The sequence below is a fragment of the Triturus cristatus genome, chromosome 8 (assembly GCF_964204655.1).
Source record: "Triturus cristatus chromosome 8, aTriCri1.1, whole genome shotgun sequence".
Taxonomy (NCBI): domain Eukaryota; kingdom Metazoa; phylum Chordata; class Amphibia; order Caudata; family Salamandridae; genus Triturus; species Triturus cristatus.
In genome coordinates this window covers 738,578,759-738,599,238 of record NC_140591.1, presented here as the reverse complement: position 1 = coordinate 738,599,238, position 20,480 = coordinate 738,578,759, and the positions used below count along the sequence as shown (strand labels likewise).

Here is a 20,480-nt window from a genome sequence, read left to right as displayed (position 1 = left end):
GAGGAATAAGCACTGCTTTTGTTAATTTGCATAGGCAGAATAGAGACTTCTGGGAAAAGGCCGAAATTACAGTCACAGAAAATGGCTGCATCTATAGAGAACGCTAAGAAGTGTTGGCAGCTTTTCCTCTTACCCTGGCCACTTTTACAAGCAATCCTATGATAGTCAGCAGGACCCACCCTAAAAAGGAAGGGGCATCCACTTGGACCCTTTCCACCTTTTCTAAATCTCGCCTGATCGAGCCCTGATCGAGCCGATAAGCACATGTCATTCTCATTTCAGAAAGGTATTGGTTAGCTTGCTGCTAGCAGCTCAGTTATGTTATGATGTTAGAGGCTATGCAAGGAATGCTTTAGTCCAGCGATATGCAGTTTTTATTGCGCCTTGCATTCAGCAGGAAGATCTTTAGCTTGAATCTATGGCCTAGGTATTCACCTTGGTATTTTTTTTGGCACAAAGTGAAGGAGTATTTGAGAGAAAATGCACAATGTGTTTCTTATGTTGTTATGAACAACTTGTTACTCTTTCTCATTAAGCTTCAGCCACTGCAGAAATATATAAATAAGGGCTGACTTCCTGTAAGACGTGTCCAAAGCTGGGACGGAATAAAAGGAGACACTTGTAAATGATAGTGCTATCGTTTGAGAAAGGGTAAGTTGAGACTGACTTTCATGCGTATTCACAGACCAAGCATCATAAAGATACCAGCATGATCTTCATTGCGGGCTTAGAGCCGGTATTAGCTTTTGAGAGGTAAGAGGATTTTGAGGGCTCGTTGGTCTAGGGGTATGATTCTCGCTTTGGGTGCGAGAGGTCCCAGGTTCAAATCCCGGACGAGCCCTTTTCTTGGTACTCTTTTCAAGTTGTTTTGAAGTTTGCGTTTCAAAACCAACATCAATTTTTTCTTTGCAGTAGTGGATAATTCTTTGCTAGAGTCTCATGCTTCAGCCCTGCCCAGTCTGAGCTAATACCAAACATCTGGTCTTGCATGGCATGTACGAGCGTTCAGCTAGGGATGTCGGGCAGGTTGCATGAAAGAAATCTAAAGCCAGAGGCCCATGGAATAGCCAGTTCGGAGCAGTTTCATTACAGAAAAATCAACTGTAGGTATCTGTTTCTGTAGTGTAGTGGTTATCACGTTCGCCTCACACTCGAAAGGTCCCCGGTTCGAAACCGGGCAGAAACAGTTGTTATATTGTGTTGGCTACAATGTTGATAGGTGCCGTTTTGCCATGGAATTGTCCAAGCCCTGAAGATTATTTCATGCAATCTCGTTCCAAGAAAGGGAATTCTCTCAAAACACTAAAGAAATCGGCGTGTGGATGTATCTGTTGGTTCTCAGACCTTGCTTTCAAAAGAGCCCTGCAATCGGTTCACTGCTCACCTAGAACAAGCATTAACATGGAGAATTGTTGGCACCAACAGGAATCTTATTTTAGTGGAGTGTTTCTGGCTTTGAGTGCAGAGGCCCTCGGCTCAATTCCAAGATGATCCTTCTCAGGGTGATGATACAAATGCATTGTCACCTTTACGTTTAATGTCAGAATCATTTATTTCCAGTTGGTGGTGTAAGAATGTTTGCAACAGTATGGCGATTTTTCCTAGCCATGCATGAATGAAAGCATATCACTCGCCTTTAGGTGTTTTTCTAATACATTGATATTTGCATCTGCCTTCCTAGCCTGCATGTTTGACTATCTTACAGGCTGCATGTAATAAGTATCACATCAGGGCCCTTCTTCTACTCAATTCACAACTGTTCTATCACGACATAGATAAGAAAGCTGCATCTGCTTTTGTTGTGTAGTGGTAATCAGGTTTACCTGACGTGTGAAAGCCCCATGCTTTGAAAGTACACAGTAACAAAGAAACCGATGACTTTTATAAAAAGGTGTCATGTGTGTCTCTTACTTTGCACAAAAAGTGCCAGAGATGACTTCATTTGCAGTCACTTGAAAAGTAGGGATTCTCCAATAAATGGTAAATGGTTGAAACAAATCTGAAGAAATGCATGACATACCTGTGTGTGTGTGTGTATGCATGTATGTATATATAGGGAGAGAGAGAGCGTCAATATAAACAGACTTTATTTCAATCAAGCTGTCTTTTCTATCCTTCAGGAGCAGAATGTTCTGATCATCAGCGCTCCAGAATGTAGTGTTTTCTTGGCAAGCATCACATATTGTGATGTGTTAGCTAAAAGTTCCATATCCTACAGACCGATATATTCCTCTGTACTTGTACCTTGGGGATTCATCAAAACCTGGCATCATAAGCAGCTTTCTACTGCCACAGACTGGACAGCGAAACAATTTAAAATATCCCAGAAAAAGAAAATAAGCATGCTTAATCAGAGCTTTCTGGACAGGAAGGACATTTGAGCAAGTGAGGAATAAGCACTGCTTTTGTTAATTTGCATAGGCAGAATAGAGACTTCTGGGAAAAGGCCGAAATTACAGTCACAGAAAATGGCTGCATCTATAGAGAACGCTAAGAAGTGTTGGCAGCTTTTCCTCTGACCCTGGCCACTTTTACAAGCAATCCTATGATAGTCAGCAGGACCCACCCTAAAAAGGAAGGGGCATCCACTTGGACCCTTTCCACCTTTTCTAAATCGAGCCTGATTGAGCACTGATTGAGCAGATAAGCACATGTCATTCTCATTTCAGAAAGGTATTGGTTAGCTTGCTGCTAGCAGCTCAGTTATGTTATGATGTTAGAGGCTATGCAAGGAATGCTTTAGTCCAGCGATATGCAGTTTTTATTGCGCCTTGCATTCAGCAGGAAGATCTTTAGCTTGAATCTGTGGCCTAGGTATTCACCTTGGTATTTCTTTTGGCACAAAGTGAAGGAGTATTTAAGAGAAAATGCACAATGTGTTTCTTATGTTGTTATGAACAACTTGTTACTCTTTCTCATTAAGCTTCAGCCACTGAAGAAATATATAAATAAGGGCTGACTTCCTGTAAGACGTGTCCAAAGCTGGGACGGAATAAAAGGAGACACTTGTAAATGATAGTGCTATCGTTTGAGAAAGGGTAAGTTGAGACTGACTTTCATGCGTATTCACAGACCAAGCATCATAAAGATACCAGCATGATCTTCATTGCGGGCTTAGAGCCGGTATTAGCTTTTGAGAGGTAAGAGGATTTTGAGGGCTCGTTGGTCTAGGGGTATGATTCTCGCTTTGGGTGCGAGAGGTCCCGGGTTCAAATCCCGGACGAGCCCTTTTCTTGGTACTCTTTTCAAGTTGTTTTGAAGTTTGCGTTTCAAAACCAACATCAATTTTTTCTTTGCAGTAGTGGATAATTCTTTGCTAGAGTCTCATGCTTCAGCCCTGCCCAGTCTGAGCTAATACCAAACATCTGGTCTTGCATGGCATGTACGAGCGTTCAGCTAGGGATGTCGGGCAGGTTGCATGAAAGAAATCTAAAGCCAGAGGCCCATGGAATAGCCAGTTCGGAGCAGTTTCATTACAGAAAAATCAACTGTAGGTATCTGTTTCTGTAGTGTAGTGGTTATCACGTTTGCCTCACACGCGAAAGGTCCCCGGTTCGAAACCGGGCAGAAACAGTTGTTATATTGTGTTGGCTACAATGTTGATAGGTGCCGTTTTGCCATGGAATTGTCCAAGCCCTGAAGATTATTTCATGCAATCTCGTTCCAAGAAAGGGAATTCTCTCAAAACACTAAAGTAATCGGCGTGTGGATGTATCTGTTGGTTCTCAGACCTTGCTTTCAAAAGAGCCCTGCAATCGGTTCACTGCTCACCTAGAACAAGCATTAACATGGAGAATTGTTGGCACCAACAGGAATCTTATTTTAGTGGAGTGTTTCTGGCTTTGAGTGCAGAGGCCCTCGGCTCAATTCCAAGATGATCCTTCTCAAGGTGATGATACAAATGCATTGTCACCTTTACGTTTAATGTCAGAATCATTTATTTCCAGTTGGTGGTGTAAGAATGTTTGCAACAGTATGGCGATTTTTCCTAGCCATGCATGAATGAAAGCATATCACTCGCCTTTAGGTGTTTTTCTAATACATTGATATTTGCATCTTCCTTCCTAGCCTGCATGTTTGACTATCTTACAGGCTGCATGTAATAAGTATCACATCAGGGCCCTTCTTCTACTCAATTCACAACTGTTCTATCACGACATAGATAAGAAAGCTGCATCTGCTTTTGTTGTGTAGTGGTAATCAGGTTTACCTGACGTGTGAAAGCCCCATGCTTTGAAAGTACACAGTAACAAAGAAACCGATGACTTTTATAAAAAGGTGTCATGTGTGTCTCTTACTTTGCACAAAAAGTGCCAGAGATGACTTCATTTGCAGTCACTTGAAAAGTAGGGATTCTCCAATAAATGGTAAATGGTTGAAACAAATCTGAAGAAATGCATGACATACCTGTGTGTGTGTGTGTGTGTACGCATGTATGTATATATAGGGAGAGAGAGAGCGTCAATATAAACAGACTTTATTTCAATCAAGCTGTCTTTTCTATCCTTCAGGAGCAGAATGTTCTGATCATCAGCGCTCCAGAATGTAGTGTTTTCTTGGCAAGCATCACATATTGTGATGTTTTAGCTAAAAGTTCCATATCCTAGAGACTGATATATTCCTCTGTACTTGTACCTTGGGGATTCATCAAAACCTGGCATCATAAGCAGCTTTCTACTGCCACAGACTGGACAGCGAAACAATTTAAAATATCCCAGAAAAAGAAAATAAGCATGCTTAATCAGAGCTTTCTGGACAGGAAGGACATTTGAGCAAGTGAGGAATAAGCACTGCTTTTGTTAATTTGCATAGGCAGAATAGAGACTTCTGGGAAAAGGCCGAAATTACAGTCACAGAAAATGGCTGCATCTATAGAGAACGCTAAGAAGTGTTGGCAGCTTTTCCTCTGACCCTGGCCACTTTTACAAGCAATCCTATGATAGTCAGCAGGACCCACCCTAAAAAGGAAGGGGCATCCACTTGGACCCTTTCCACCTTTTCTAAATCTCGCCTGATCGAGCCCTGATCGAGCCGATAAGCACATGTCATTCTCATTTCAGAAAGGTATTGGTTAGCTTGCTGCTAGCAGCTCAGTTATGTTATGATGTTAGAGGCTATGCAAGGAATGCTTTAGTCCAGCGATATGCAGTTTTTATTGCGCCTTGCATTCAGCAGGAAGATCTTTAGCTTGAATCTGTGGCCTAGGTATTCACCTTGGTATTTTTTTTGGCACAAAGTGAAGGAGTATTTGAGAGAAAATGCACAATGTGTTTCTTATGTTGTTATGAACAACTTGTTACTCTTTCTCATTAAGCTTCAGCCACTGCAGAAATATATAAATAAGGGCTGACTTCCTGTAAGACGTGTCCAAAGCTGGGACGGAATAAAAGGAGACACTTGTAAATGATAGTGCTATCGTTTGAGAAAGGGTAAGTTGAGACTGACTTTCATGCGTATTCACAGACCAAGCATCATAAAGATACCAGCATGATCTTCATTGCGGGCTTAGAGCCGGTATTAGCTTTTGAGAGGTAAGAGGATTTTGAGGGCTCGTTGGTCTAGGGGTATGATTCTCGCTTTGGGTGCGAGAGGTCCCAGGTTCAAATCCCGGACGAGCCCTTTTCTTGGTACTCTTTTCAAGTTGTTTTGAAGTTTGCGTTTCAAAACCAACATCAATTTTTTCTTTGCAGTAGTGGATAATTCTTTGCTAGAGTCTCATGCTTCAGCCCTGCCCAGTCTGAGCTAATACCAAACATCTGGTCTTGCATGGCATGTACGAGCGTTCAGCTAGGGATGTCGGGCAGGTTGCATGAAAGAAATCTAAAGCCAGAGGCCCATGGAATAGCCAGTTCGGAGCAGTTTCATTACAGAAAAATCAACTGTAGGTATCTGTTTCTGTAGTGTAGTGGTTATCACGTTCGCCTCACACTCGAAAGGTCCCCGGTTCGAAACCGGGCAGAAACAGTTGTTATATTGTGTTGGCTACAATGTTGATAGGTGCCGTTTTGCCATGGAATTGTCCAAGCCCTGAAGATTATTTCATGCAATCTCGTTCCAAGAAAGGGAATTCTCTCAAAACACTAAAGAAATCGGCGTGTGGATGTATCTGTTGGTTCTCAGACCTTGCTTTCAAAAGAGCCCTGCAATCGGTTCACTGCTCACCTAGAACAAGCATTAACATGGAGAATTGTTGGCACCAACAGGAATCTTATTTTAGTGGAGTGTTTCTGGCTTTGAGTGCAGAGGCCCTCGGCTCAATTCCAAGATGATCCTTCTCAGGGTGATGATACAAATGCATTGTCACCTTTACGTTTAATGTCAGAATCATTTATTTCCAGTTGGTGGTGTAAGAATGTTTGCAACAGTATGGCGATTTTTCCTAGCCATGCATGAATGAAAGCATATCACTCGCCTTTAGGTGTTTTTCTAATACATTGATATTTGCATCTGCCTTCCTAGCCTGCATGTTTGACTATCTTACAGGCTGCATGTAATAAGTATCACATCAGGGCCCTTCTTCTACTCAATTCACAACTGTTCTATCACGACATAGATAAGAAAGCTGCATCTGCTTTTGTTGTGTAGTGGTAATCAGGTTTACCTGACGTGTGAAAGCCCCATGCTTTGAAAGTACACAGTAACAAAGAAACCGATGACTTTTATAAAAAGGTGTCATGTGTGTCTCTTACTTTGCACAAAAAGTGCCAGAGATGACTTCATTTGCAGTCACTTGAAAAGTAGGGATTCTCCAATAAATGGTAAATGGTTGAAACAAATCTGAAGAAATGCATGACATACCTGTGTGTGTGTGTGCATGCATGTATGTATATATAGGGAGAGAGAGAGCGTCAATATAAACAGACTTTATTTCAATCAAGCTGTCTTTTCTATCCTTCAGGAGCAGAATGTTCTGATCATCAGCGCTCCAGAATGTAGTGTTTTCTTGGCAAGCATCACATATTGTGATGTGTTAGCTAAAAGTTCCATATCCTACAGACCGATATATTCCTCTGTACTTGTACCTTGGGGATTCATCAAAAGCTGGCATCATAAGCAGCTTTCTACTGCCACAGACTGGACAGCGAAACAATTTAAAATATCCCAGAAAAAGAAAATAAGCATGCTTAATCAGAGCTTTCTGGACAGGAAGGACATTTGAGCAAGTGAGGAATAAGCACTGCTTTTGTTAATTTGCATAGGCAGAATAGAGACTTCTGGGAAAAGGCCGAAATTACAGTCACAGAAAATGGCTGCATCTATAGAGAACGCTAAGAAGTGTTGGCAGCTTTTCCTCTGACCCTGGCCACTTTTACAAGCAATCCTATGATAGTCAGCAGGACCCACCCTAAAAAGGAAGGGGCATCCACTTGGACCCTTTCCACCTTTTCTAAATCGAGCCTGATTGAGCACTGATTGAGCAGATAAGCACATGTCATTCTCATTTCAGAAAGGTATTGGTTAGCTTGCTGCTAGCAGCTCAGTTATGTTATGATGTTAGAGGCTATGCAAGGAATGCTTTAGTCCAGCGATATGCAGTTTTTATTGCGCCTTGCATTCAGCAGGAAGATCTTTAGCTTGAATCTGTGGCCTAGGTATTCACCTTGGTATTTCTTTTGGCACAAAGTGAAGGAGTATTTAAGAGAAAATGCACAATGTGTTTCTTATGTTGTTATGAACAACTTGTTACTCTTTCTCATTAAGCTTCAGCCACTGAAGAAATATATAAATAAGGGCTGACTTCCTGTAAGACGTGTCCAAAGCTGGGACGGAATAAAAGGAGACACTTGTAAATGATAGTGCTATCGTTTGAGAAAGGGTAAGTTGAGACTGACTTTCATGCGTATTCACAGACCAAGCATCATAAAGATACCAGCATGATCTTCATTGCGGGCTTAGAGCCGGTATTAGCTTTTGAGAGGTAAGAGGATTTTGAGGGCTCGTTGGTCTAGGGGTATGATTCTCGCTTTGGGTGCGAGAGGTCCCGGGTTCAAATCCCGGACGAGCCCTTTTCTTGGTACTCTTTTCAAGTTGTTTTGAAGTTTGCGTTTCAAAACCAACATCAATTTTTTCTTTGCAGTAGTGGATAATTCTTTGCTAGAGTCTCATGCTTCAGCCCTGCCCAGTCTGAGCTAATACCAAACATCTGGTCTTGCATGGCATGTACGAGCGTTCAGCTAGGGATGTCGGGCAGGTTGCATGAAAGAAATCTAAAGCCAGAGGCCCATGGAATAGCCAGTTCGGAGCAGTTTCATTACAGAAAAATCAACTGTAGGTATCTGTTTCTGTAGTGTAGTGGTTATCACGTTTGCCTCACACGCGAAAGGTCCCCGGTTCGAAACCGGGCAGAAACAGTTGTTATATTGTGTTGGCTACAATGTTGATAGGTGCCGTTTTGCCATGGAATTGTCCAAGCCCTGAAGATTATTTCATGCAATCTCGTTCCAAGAAAGGGAATTCTCTCAAAACACTAAAGTAATCGGCGTGTGGATGTATCTGTTGGTTCTCAGACCTTGCTTTCAAAAGAGCCCTGCAATCGGTTCACTGCTCACCTAGAACAAGCATTAACATGGAGAATTGTTGGCACCAACAGGAATCTTATTTTAGTGGAGTGTTTCTGGCTTTGAGTGCAGAGGCCCTCGGCTCAATTCCAAGATGATCCTTCTCAAGGTGATGATACAAATGCATTGTCACCTTTACGTTTAATGTCAGAATCATTTATTTCCAGTTGGTGGTGTAAGAATGTTTGCAACAGTATGGCGATTTTTCCTAGCCATGCATGAATGAAAGCATATCACTCGCCTTTAGGTGTTTTTCTAATACATTGATATTTGCATCTTCCTTCCTAGCCTGCATGTTTGACTATCTTACAGGCTGCATGTAATAAGTATCACATCAGGGCCCTTCTTCTACTCAATTCACAACTGTTCTATCACGACATAGATAAGAAAGCTGCATCTGCTTTTGTTGTGTAGTGGTAATCAGGTTTACCTGACGTGTGAAAGCCCCATGCTTTGAAAGTACACAGTAACAAAGAAACCGATGACTTTTATAAAAAGGTGTCATGTGTGTCTCTTACTTTGCACAAAAAGTGCCAGAGATGACTTCATTTGCAGTCACTTGAAAAGTAGGGATTCTCCAATAAATGGTAAATGGTTGAAACAAATCTGAAGAAATGCATGACATACCTGTGTGTGTGTGTGTGTGTACGCATGTATGTATATATAGGGAGAGAGAGAGCGTCAATATAAACAGACTTTATTTCAATCAAGCTGTCTTTTCTATCCTTCAGGAGCAGAATGTTCTGATCATCAGCGCTCCAGAATGTAGTGTTTTCTTGGCAAGCATCACATATTGTGATGTTTTAGCTAAAAGTTCCATATCCTAGAGACTGATATATTCCTCTGTACTTGTACCTTGGGGATTCATCAAAACCTGGCATCATAAGCAGCTTTCTACTGCCACAGACTGGACAGCGAAACAATTTAAAATATCCCAGAAAAAGAAAATAAGCATGCTTAATCAGAGCTTTCTGGACAGGAAGGACATTTGAGCAAGTGAGGAATAAGCACTGCTTTTGTTAATTTGCATAGGCAGAATAGAGACTTCTGGGAAAAGGCCGAAATTACAGTCACAGAAAATGGCTGCATCTATAGAGAACGCTAAGAAGTGTTGGCAGCTTTTCCTCTTACCCTGGCCACTTTTACAAGCAATCCTATGATAGTCAGCAGGACCCACCCTAAAAAGGAAGGGGCATCCACTTGGACCCTTTCCACCTTTTCTAAATCTCGCCTGATCGAGCCCTGATCGAGCCGATAAGCACATGTCATTCTCATTTCAGAAAGGTATTGGTTAGCTTGCTGCTAGCAGCTCAGTTATGTTATGATGTTAGAGGCTATGCAAGGAATGCTTTAGTCCAGCGATATGCAGTTTTTATTGCGCCTTGCATTCAGCAGGAAGATCTTTAGCTTGAATCTATGGCCTAGGTATTCACCTTGGTATTTTTTTTGGCACAAAGTGAAGGAGTATTTGAGAGAAAATGCACAATGTGTTTCTTATGTTGTTATGAACAACTTGTTACTCTTTCTCATTAAGCTTCAGCCACTGCAGAAATATATAAATAAGGGCTGACTTCCTGTAAGACGTGTCCAAAGCTGGGACGGAATAAAAGGAGACACTTGTAAATGATAGTGCTATCGTTTGAGAAAGGGTAAGTTGAGACTGACTTTCATGCGTATTCACAGACCAAGCATCATAAAGATACCAGCATGATCTTCATTGCGGGCTTAGAGCCGGTATTAGCTTTTGAGAGGTAAGAGGATTTTGAGGGCTCGTTGGTCTAGGGGTATGATTCTCGCTTTGGGTGCGAGAGGTCCCAGGTTCAAATCCCGGACGAGCCCTTTTCTTGGTACTCTTTTCAAGTTGTTTTGAAGTTTGCGTTTCAAAACCAACATCAATTTTTTCTTTGCAGTAGTGGATAATTCTTTGCTAGAGTCTCATGCTTCAGCCCTGCCCAGTCTGAGCTAATACCAAACATCTGGTCTTGCATGGCATGTACGAGCGTTCAGCTAGGGATGTCGGGCAGGTTGCATGAAAGAAATCTAAAGCCAGAGGCCCATGGAATAGCCAGTTCGGAGCAGTTTCATTACAGAAAAATCAACTGTAGGTATCTGTTTCTGTAGTGTAGTGGTTATCACGTTCGCCTCACACTCGAAAGGTCCCCGGTTCGAAACCGGGCAGAAACAGTTGTTATATTGTGTTGGCTACAATGTTGATAGGTGCCGTTTTGCCATGGAATTGTCCAAGCCCTGAAGATTATTTCATGCAATCTCGTTCCAAGAAAGGGAATTCTCTCAAAACACTAAAGAAATCGGCGTGTGGATGTATCTGTTGGTTCTCAGACCTTGCTTTCAAAAGAGCCCTGCAATCGGTTCACTGCTCACCTAGAACAAGCATTAACATGGAGAATTGTTGGCACCAACAGGAATCTTATTTTAGTGGAGTGTTTCTGGCTTTGAGTGCAGAGGCCCTCGGCTCAATTCCAAGATGATCCTTCTCAGGGTGATGATACAAATGCATTGTCACCTTTACGTTTAATGTCAGAATCATTTATTTCCAGTTGGTGGTGTAAGAATGTTTGCAACAGTATGGCGATTTTTCCTAGCCATGCATGAATGAAAGCATATCACTCGCCTTTAGGTGTTTTTCTAATACATTGATATTTGCATCTGCCTTCCTAGCCTGCATGTTTGACTATCTTACAGGCTGCATGTAATAAGTATCACATCAGGGCCCTTCTTCTACTCAATTCACAACTGTTCTATCACGACATAGATAAGAAAGCTGCATCTGCTTTTGTTGTGTAGTGGTAATCAGGTTTACCTGACGTGTGAAAGCCCCATGCTTTGAAAGTACACAGTAACAAAGAAACCGATGACTTTTATAAAAAGGTGTCATGTGTGTCTCTTACTTTGCACAAAAAGTGCCAGAGATGACTTCATTTGCAGTCACTTGAAAAGTAGGGATTCTCCAATAAATGGTAAATGGTTGAAACAAATCTGAAGAAATGCATGACATACCTGTGTGTGTGTGTGTATGCATGTATGTATATATAGGGAGAGAGAGAGCGTCAATATAAACAGACTTTATTTCAATCAAGCTGTCTTTTCTATCCTTCAGGAGCAGAATGTTCTGATCATCAGCGCTCCAGAATGTAGTGTTTTCTTGGCAAGCATCACATATTGTGATGTGTTAGCTAAAAGTTCCATATCCTACAGACCGATATATTCCTCTGTACTTGTACCTTGGGGATTCATCAAAACCTGGCATCATAAGCAGCTTTCTACTGCCACAGACTGGACAGCGAAACAATTTAAAATATCCCAGAAAAAGAAAATAAGCATGCTTAATCAGAGCTTTCTGGACAGGAAGGACATTTGAGCAAGTGAGGAATAAGCACTGCTTTTGTTAATTTGCATAGGCAGAATAGAGACTTCTGGGAAAAGGCCGAAATTACAGTCACAGAAAATGGCTGCATCTATAGAGAACGCTAAGAAGTGTTGGCAGCTTTTCCTCTGACCCTGGCCACTTTTACAAGCAATCCTATGATAGTCAGCAGGACCCACCCTAAAAAGGAAGGGGCATCCACTTGGACCCTTTCCACCTTTTCTAAATCGAGCCTGATTGAGCACTGATTGAGCAGATAAGCACATGTCATTCTCATTTCAGAAAGGTATTGGTTAGCTTGCTGCTAGCAGCTCAGTTATGTTATGATGTTAGAGGCTATGCAAGGAATGCTTTAGTCCAGCGATATGCAGTTTTTATTGCGCCTTGCATTCAGCAGGAAGATCTTTAGCTTGAATCTGTGGCCTAGGTATTCACCTTGGTATTTCTTTTGGCACAAAGTGAAGGAGTATTTAAGAGAAAATGCACAATGTGTTTCTTATGTTGTTATGAACAACTTGTTACTCTTTCTCATTAAGCTTCAGCCACTGAAGAAATATATAAATAAGGGCTGACTTCCTGTAAGACGTGTCCAAAGCTGGGACGGAATAAAAGGAGACACTTGTAAATGATAGTGCTATCGTTTGAGAAAGGGTAAGTTGAGACTGACTTTCATGCGTATTCACAGACCAAGCATCATAAAGATACCAGCATGATCTTCATTGCGGGCTTAGAGCCGGTATTAGCTTTTGAGAGGTAAGAGGATTTTGAGGGCTCGTTGGTCTAGGGGTATGATTCTCGCTTTGGGTGCGAGAGGTCCCGGGTTCAAATCCCGGACGAGCCCTTTTCTTGGTACTCTTTTCAAGTTGTTTTGAAGTTTGCGTTTCAAAACCAACATCAATTTTTTCTTTGCAGTAGTGGATAATTCTTTGCTAGAGTCTCATGCTTCAGCCCTGCCCAGTCTGAGCTAATACCAAACATCTGGTCTTGCATGGCATGTACGAGCGTTCAGCTAGGGATGTCGGGCAGGTTGCATGAAAGAAATCTAAAGCCAGAGGCCCATGGAATAGCCAGTTCGGAGCAGTTTCATTACAGAAAAATCAACTGTAGGTATCTGTTTCTGTAGTGTAGTGGTTATCACGTTTGCCTCACACGCGAAAGGTCCCCGGTTCGAAACCGGGCAGAAACAGTTGTTATATTGTGTTGGCTACAATGTTGATAGGTGCCGTTTTGCCATGGAATTGTCCAAGCCCTGAAGATTATTTCATGCAATCTCGTTCCAAGAAAGGGAATTCTCTCAAAACACTAAAGTAATCGGCGTGTGGATGTATCTGTTGGTTCTCAGACCTTGCTTTCAAAAGAGCCCTGCAATCGGTTCACTGCTCACCTAGAACAAGCATTAACATGGAGAATTGTTGGCACCAACAGGAATCTTATTTTAGTGGAGTGTTTCTGGCTTTGAGTGCAGAGGCCCTCGGCTCAATTCCAAGATGATCCTTCTCAAGGTGATGATACAAATGCATTGTCACCTTTACGTTTAATGTCAGAATCATTTATTTCCAGTTGGTGGTGTAAGAATGTTTGCAACAGTATGGCGATTTTTCCTAGCCATGCATGAATGAAAGCATATCACTCGCCTTTAGGTGTTTTTCTAATACATTGATATTTGCATCTTCCTTCCTAGCCTGCATGTTTGACTATCTTACAGGCTGCATGTAATAAGTATCACATCAGGGCCCTTCTTCTACTCAATTCACAACTGTTCTATCACGACATAGATAAGAAAGCTGCATCTGCTTTTGTTGTGTAGTGGTAATCAGGTTTACCTGACGTGTGAAAGCCCCATGCTTTGAAAGTACACAGTAACAAAGAAACCGATGACTTTTATAAAAAGGTGTCATGTGTGTCTCTTACTTTGCACAAAAAGTGCCAGAGATGACTTCATTTGCAGTCACTTGAAAAGTAGGGATTCTCCAATAAATGGTAAATGGTTGAAACAAATCTGAAGAAATGCATGACATACCTGTGTGTGTGTGTGTGTGTACGCATGTATGTATATATAGGGAGAGAGAGAGCGTCAATATAAACAGACTTTATTTCAATCAAGCTGTCTTTTCTATCCTTCAGGAGCAGAATGTTCTGATCATCAGCGCTCCAGAATGTAGTGTTTTCTTGGCAAGCATCACATATTGTGATGTTTTAGCTAAAAGTTCCATATCCTAGAGACTGATATATTCCTCTGTACTTGTACCTTGGGGATTCATCAAAACCTGGCATCATAAGCAGCTTTCTACTGCCACAGACTGGACAGCGAAACAATTTAAAATATCCCAGAAAAAGAAAATAAGCATGCTTAATCAGAGCTTTCTGGACAGGAAGGACATTTGAGCAAGTGAGGAATAAGCACTGCTTTTGTTAATTTGCATAGGCAGAATAGAGACTTCTGGGAAAAGGCCGAAATTACAGTCACAGAAAATGGCTGCATCTATAGAGAACGCTAAGAAGTGTTGGCAGCTTTTCCTCTGACCCTGGCCACTTTTACAAGCAATCCTATGATAGTCAGCAGGACCCACCCTAAAAAGGAAGGGGCATCCACTTGGACCCTTTCCACCTTTTCTAAATCTCGCCTGATCGAGCCCTGATCGAGCCGATAAGCACATGTCATTCTCATTTCAGAAAGGTATTGGTTAGCTTGCTGCTAGCAGCTCAGTTATGTTATGATGTTAGAGGCTATGCAAGGAATGCTTTAGTCCAGCGATATGCAGTTTTTATTGCGCCTTGCATTCAGCAGGAAGATCTTTAGCTTGAATCTGTGGCCTAGGTATTCACCTTGGTATTTTTTTTGGCACAAAGTGAAGGAGTATTTGAGAGAAAATGCACAATGTGTTTCTTATGTTGTTATGAACAACTTGTTACTCTTTCTCATTAAGCTTCAGCCACTGCAGAAATATATAAATAAGGGCTGACTTCCTGTAAGACGTGTCCAAAGCTGGGACGGAATAAAAGGAGACACTTGTAAATGATAGTGCTATCGTTTGAGAAAGGGTAAGTTGAGACTGACTTTCATGCGTATTCACAGACCAAGCATCATAAAGATACCAGCATGATCTTCATTGCGGGCTTAGAGCCGGTATTAGCTTTTGAGAGGTAAGAGGATTTTGAGGGCTCGTTGGTCTAGGGGTATGATTCTCGCTTTGGGTGCGAGAGGTCCCAGGTTCAAATCCCGGACGAGCCCTTTTCTTGGTACTCTTTTCAAGTTGTTTTGAAGTTTGCGTTTCAAAACCAACATCAATTTTTTCTTTGCAGTAGTGGATAATTCTTTGCTAGAGTCTCATGCTTCAGCCCTGCCCAGTCTGAGCTAATACCAAACATCTGGTCTTGCATGGCATGTACGAGCGTTCAGCTAGGGATGTCGGGCAGGTTGCATGAAAGAAATCTAAAGCCAGAGGCCCATGGAATAGCCAGTTCGGAGCAGTTTCATTACAGAAAAATCAACTGTAGGTATCTGTTTCTGTAGTGTAGTGGTTATCACGTTCGCCTCACACTCGAAAGGTCCCCGGTTCGAAACCGGGCAGAAACAGTTGTTATATTGTGTTGGCTACAATGTTGATAGGTGCCGTTTTGCCATGGAATTGTCCAAGCCCTGAAGATTATTTCATGCAATCTCGTTCCAAGAAAGGGAATTCTCTCAAAACACTAAAGAAATCGGCGTGTGGATGTATCTGTTGGTTCTCAGACCTTGCTTTCAAAAGAGCCCTGCAATCGGTTCACTGCTCACCTAGAACAAGCATTAACATGGAGAATTGTTGGCACCAACAGGAATCTTATTTTAGTGGAGTGTTTCTGGCTTTGAGTGCAGAGGCCCTCGGCTCAATTCCAAGATGATCCTTCTCAGGGTGATGATACAAATGCATTGTCACCTTTACGTTTAATGTCAGAATCATTTATTTCCAGTTGGTGGTGTAAGAATGTTTGCAACAGTATGGCGATTTTTCCTAGCCATGCATGAATGAAAGCATATCACTCGCCTTTAGGTGTTTTTCTAATACATTGATATTTGCATCTGCCTTCCTAGCCTGCATGTTTGACTATCTTACAGGCTGCATGTAATAAGTATCACATCAGGGCCCTTCTTCTACTCAATTCACAACTGTTCTATCACGACATAGATAAGAAAGCTGCATCTGCTTTTGTTGTGTAGTGGTAATCAGGTTTACCTGACGTGTGAAAGCCCCATGCTTTGAAAGTACACAGTAACAAAGAAACCGATGACTTTTATAAAAAGGTGTCATGTGTGTCTCTTACTTTGCACAAAAAGTGCCAGAGATGACTTCATTTGCAGTCACTTGAAAAGTAGGGATTCTCCAATAAATGGTAAATGGTTGAAACAAATCTGAAGAAATGCATGACATACCTGTGTGTGTGTGTGCATGCATGTATGTATATATAGGGAGAGAGAGAGCGTCAATATAAACAGACTTTATTTCAATCAAGCTGTCTTTTCTATCCTTCAGGAGCAGAATGTTCTGATCATCAGCGCTCCAGAATGTAGTGTTTTCTTGGCAAGCATCACATATTGTGATGTGTTAGCTAAAAGTTCCATATCCTACAGACCGATATATTCCTCTGTACTTGTACCTTGGGGATTCATCAAAAGCTGGCATCATAAGCAGCTTTCTACTGCCACAGACTGGACAGCGAAACAATTTAAAATATCCCAGAAAAAGAAAATAAGCATGCTTAATCAGAGCTTTCTGGACAGGAAGGACATTTGAGCAAGTGAGGAATAAGCACTGCTTTTGTTAATTTGCATAGGCAGAATAGAGACTTCTGGGAAAAGGCCGAAATTACAGTCACAGAAAATGGCTGCATCTATAGAGAACGCTAAGAAGTGTTGGCAGCTTTTCCTCTGACCCTGGCCACTTTTACAAGCAATCCTATGATAGTCAGCAGGACCCACCCTAAAAAGGAAGGGGCATCCACTTGGACCCTTTCCACCTTTTCTAAATCGAGCCTGATTGAGCACTGATTGAGCAGATAAGCACATGTCATTCTCATTTCAGAAAGGTATTGGTTAGCTTGCTGCTAGCAGCTCAGTTATGTTATGATGTTAGAGGCTATGCAAGGAATGCTTTAGTCCAGCGATATGCAGTTTTTATTGCGCCTTGCATTCAGCAGGAAGATCTTTAGCTTGAATCTGTGGCCTAGGTATTCACCTTGGTATTTCTTTTGGCACAAAGTGAAGGAGTATTTAAGAGAAAATGCACAATGTGTTTCTTATGTTGTTATGAACAACTTGTTACTCTTTCTCATTAAGCTTCAGCCACTGAAGAAATATATAAATAAGGGCTGACTTCCTGTAAGACGTGTCCAAAGCTGGGACGGAATAAAAGGAGACACTTGTAAATGATAGTGCTATCGTTTGAGAAAGGGTAAGTTGAGACTGACTTTCATGCGTATTCACAGACCAAGCATCATAAAGATACCAGCATGATCTTCATTGCGGGCTTAGAGCCGGTATTAGCTTTTGAGAGGTAAGAGGATTTTGAGGGCTCGTTGGTCTAGGGGTATGATTCTCGCTTTGGGTGCGAGAGGTCCCGGGTTCAAATCCCGGACGAGCCCTTTTCTTGGTACTCTTTTCAAGTTGTTTTGAAGTTTGCGTTTCAAAACCAACATCAATTTTTTCTTTGCAGTAGTGGATAATTCTTTGCTAGAGTCTCATGCTTCAGCCCTGCCCAGTCTGAGCTAATACCAAACATCTGGTCTTGCATGGCATGTACGAGCGTTCAGCTAGGGATGTCGGGCAGGTTGCATGAAAGAAATCTAAAGCCAGAGGCCCATGGAATAGCCAGTTCGGAGCAGTTTCATTACAGAAAAATCAACTGTAGGTATCTGTTTCTGTAGTGTAGTGGTTATCACGTTTGCCTCACACGCGAAAGGTCCCCGGTTCGAAACCGGGCAGAAACAGTTGTTATATTGTGTTGGCTACAATGTTGATAGGTGCCGTTTTGCCATGGAATTGTCCAAGCCCTGAAGATTATTTCATGCAATCTCGTTCCAAGAAAGGGAATTCTCTCAAAACACTAAAGTAATCGGCGTGTGGATGTATCTGTTGGTTCTCAGACCTTGCTTTCAAAAGAGCCCTGCAATCGGTTCACTGCTCACCTAGAACAAGCATTAACATGGAGAATTGTTGGCACCAACAGGAATCTTATTTTAGTGGAGTGTTTCTGGCTTTGAGTGCAGAGGCCCTCGGCTCAATTCCAAGATGATCCTTCTCAAGGTGATGATACAAATGCATTGTCACCTTTACGTTTAATGTCAGAATCATTTATTTCCAGTTGGTGGTGTAAGAATGTTTGCAACAGTATGGCGATTTTTCCTAGCCATGCATGAATGAAAGCATATCACTCGCCTTTAGGTGTTTTTCTAATACATTGATATTTGCATCTTCCTTCCTAGCCTGCATGTTTGACTATCTTACAGGCTGCATGTAATAAGTATCACATCAGGGCCCTTCTTCTACTCAATTCACAACTGTTCTATCACGACATAGATAAGAAAGCTGCATCTGCTTTTGTTGTGTAGTGGTAATCAGGTTTACCTGACGTGTGAAAGCCCCATGCTTTGAAAGTACACAGTAACAAAGAAACCGATGACTTTTATAAAAAGGTGTCATGTGTGTCTCTTACTTTGCACAAAAAGTGCCAGAGATGACTTCATTTGCAGTCACTTGAAAAGTAGGGATTCTCCAATAAATGGTAAATGGTTGAAACAAATCTGAAGAAATGCATGACATACCTGTGTGTGTGTGTGTGTGTACGCATGTATGTATATATAGGGAGAGAGAGAGCGTCAATATAAACAGACTTTATTTCAATCAAGCTGTCTTTTCTATCCTTCAGGAGCAGAATGTTCTGATCATCAGCGCTCCAGAATGTAGTGTTTTCTTGGCAAGCATCACATATTGTGATGTTTTAGCTAAAAGTTCCATATCCTAGAGACTGATATATTCCTCTGTACTTGTACCTTGGGGATTCATCAAAACCTGGCATCATAAGCAGCTTTCTACTGCCACAGACTGGACAGCGAAACAATTTAAAATATCCCAGAAAAAGAAAATAAGCATGCTTAATCAGAGCTTTCTGGACAGGAAGGACATTTGAGCAAGTGAGGAATAAGCACTGCTTTTGTTAATTTGCATAGGCAGAATAGAGACTTCTGGGAAAAGGCCGAAATTACAGTCACAGAAAATGGCTGCATCTATAGAGAACGCTAAGAAGTGTTGGCAGCTTTTCCTCTGACCCTGGCCACTTTTACAAGCAATCCTATGATAGTCAGCAGGACCCACCCTAAAAAGGAAGGGGCATCCACTTGGACCCTTTCCACCTTTTCTAAATCTCGCCTGATCGAGCCTGATTGAGCACTGATTGAGCAGATAAGCACATGTCATTCTCATTTCAGAAAGGTATTGGTTAGCTTGCTGCTAGCAGCTCAGTTATGTTATGATGTTAGAGGCTATGCAAGGAATGCTTTAGTCCAGCGATATGCAGTTTTTATTGCGCCTTGCATTCAGCAGGAAGATCTTTAGCTTGAATCTGTGGCCTAGGTATTCACCTTGGTATTTCTTTTGGCACAAAGTGAAGGAGTATTTAAGAGAAAATGCACAATGTGTTTCTTATGTTGTTATGAACAACTTGTTACTCTTTCTCATTAAGCTTCAGCCACTGAAGAAATATATAAATAAGGGCTGACTTCCTGTAAGACGTGTCCAAAGCTGGGACGGAATAAAAGGAGACACTTGTAAATGATAGTGCTATCGTTTGAGAAAGGGTAAGTTGAGACTGACTTTCATGCGTATTCACAGACCAAGCATCATAAAGATACCAGCATGATCTTCATTGCGGGCTTAGAGCCGGTATTAGCTTTTGAGAGGTAAGAGGATTTTGAGGGCTCGTTGGTCTAGGGGTATGATTCTCGCTTTGGGTGCGAGAGGTCCCGGGTTCAAATCCCGGACGAGCCCTTTTCTTGGTACTCTTTTCAAGTTGTTTTGAAGTTTGCGTTTCAAAACCAACATCAATTTTTTCTTTGCAGTAGTGGATAATTCTTTGCTAGAGTCTCATGCTTCAGCCCTGCCCAGTCTGAGCTAATACCAAACATCTGGTCTTGCATGGCATGTACGAGCGTTCAGCTAGGGATGTCGGGCAGGTTGCATGAAAGAAATCTAAAGCCAGAGGCCCATGGAATAGCCAGTTCGGAGCAGTTTCATTACAGAAAAATCAACTGTAGGTATCTGTTTCTGTAGTGTAGTGGTTATCACGTTTGCCTCACACGCGAAAGGTCCCCGGTTCGAAACCGGGCAGAAACAGTTGTTATATTGTGTTGGCTACAATGTTGATAGGTGCCGTTTTGCCATGGAATTGTCCAAGCCCTGAAGATTATTTCATGCAATCTCGTTCCAAGAAAGGGAATTCTCTCAAAACACTAAAGTAATCGGCGTGTGGATGTATCTGTTGGTTCTCAGACCTTGCTTTCAAAAG

General features: G+C 41.8%; 5 non-coding genes across 5 annotated transcripts; all 5 read left to right on the top strand.

Annotated features, from left to right (window-relative positions):
• The first annotated feature begins 3,156 nt into the window (after positions 1-3,156).
• Positions 3,157-3,228, top strand: TRNAP-UGG (transfer RNA proline (anticodon UGG)). The gene has a single exon. It is a non-coding gene; the product is annotated as a tRNA-Pro (tRNA).
• Positions 3,229-7,934: 4,706 nt separating this feature from the next.
• TRNAP-UGG (transfer RNA proline (anticodon UGG)) lies at positions 7,935-8,006 on the top strand. Its single transcript has one exon. It is a non-coding gene; the product is annotated as a tRNA-Pro (tRNA).
• Positions 8,007-12,712: 4,706 nt separating this feature from the next.
• TRNAP-UGG (transfer RNA proline (anticodon UGG)) lies at positions 12,713-12,784 on the top strand. The gene has a single exon. It is a non-coding gene; the product is annotated as a tRNA-Pro (tRNA).
• A 4,706-nt stretch (positions 12,785-17,490) lies between these two features.
• Positions 17,491-17,562, top strand: TRNAP-UGG (transfer RNA proline (anticodon UGG)). The gene has a single exon. It is a non-coding gene; the product is annotated as a tRNA-Pro (tRNA).
• A 2,329-nt stretch (positions 17,563-19,891) lies between these two features.
• TRNAP-UGG (transfer RNA proline (anticodon UGG)) lies at positions 19,892-19,963 on the top strand. The gene has a single exon. It is a non-coding gene; the product is annotated as a tRNA-Pro (tRNA).
• Positions 19,964-20,480: the final 517 nt, after the last annotated feature.